Here is a 1,052-nt window from a genome sequence, read left to right as displayed (position 1 = left end):
GAGCAAGCGGGACGAACCACGACCCTTGCTACTACCCAGGTATCACAAATAAACATTTATTTAAAACTCCATGATTAAACTCGTTTATCATAATCTTCCTTTCCCGTCTCATACCCGGAGCATGTGGACAACGCCACTGCCTACTACCCGGGGTCACACATCACATTTCAACCTTTTTCATTGTTATCCATGTAACACATTCATTAATCATATATGCATTTATACTCAGCCATAAACAATAATGGCTTTGCCGTAACCCGGCAATAACTCAGCCATCCGGCTCATGGTCCAATCAAGAACCGGCCATTTATCAATAAATATAGCCCTCCGGCGCATGGCATACACGGTACTTCCACCATCATCCTCCATATCTCATATAATCATCTTTGATCATCATTGATCATAACTTTTCCCCTTGCTTCACTCGCAAGTTACCACATCCCCTAGTCCTTTCTCATTGCTAGGCATATCATAATGATTTAGTACAAAAGAGGTGAGATCGGAGGCTTAGAAGTGTGAGATTTGGCTTTTAAAACTCAAAAATCAACTTTGGCATGAAAACAGGGCCACGCGTACGCGTACTCCACGCGCACGCGTGGATGGCCACAAAACTCATTGACGCATATGCGTCATGCACGCGGACGCGTGGATTGAAAATTTGCCAAACGACGCGTACGCGTCAGCCACGCGTACGCGCAGATACATTTGTGCCCCAGGCACAAAACTGGCACAACTCTCGGGAAAATGGCTGGGTATTTGGTGCAGCGCATCGACGCGCCCGCGCACACCACGCGCACGCGTGGATGGTGCTTTCTTGAAGAACGGCGCGTATGCGCCAAGTGCGCCTACGCGCGGAGGGTCGTTCTGCTAAAAATTTTCTAAGTTAAAAGCTGCAGAATTTACAGATTCAACCCCCAATCTTCCGACGGACATAACTTTCTCATTTTAAATCATTTTTCACCCGTTCTTCGAACGGCATGGATATCCCGGATCCAATTTCATTTCTAAACAGATTTGGCACAAAACAGAGATCCGTAGTCCAAGTTATGTCC

The sequence above is a fragment of the Arachis ipaensis genome, chromosome B07 (assembly GCF_000816755.2).
Source record: "Arachis ipaensis cultivar K30076 chromosome B07, Araip1.1, whole genome shotgun sequence".
NCBI lineage: Eukaryota > Viridiplantae > Streptophyta > Magnoliopsida > Fabales > Fabaceae > Arachis > Arachis ipaensis.
This window is presented reverse-complemented; position numbering follows the sequence as displayed.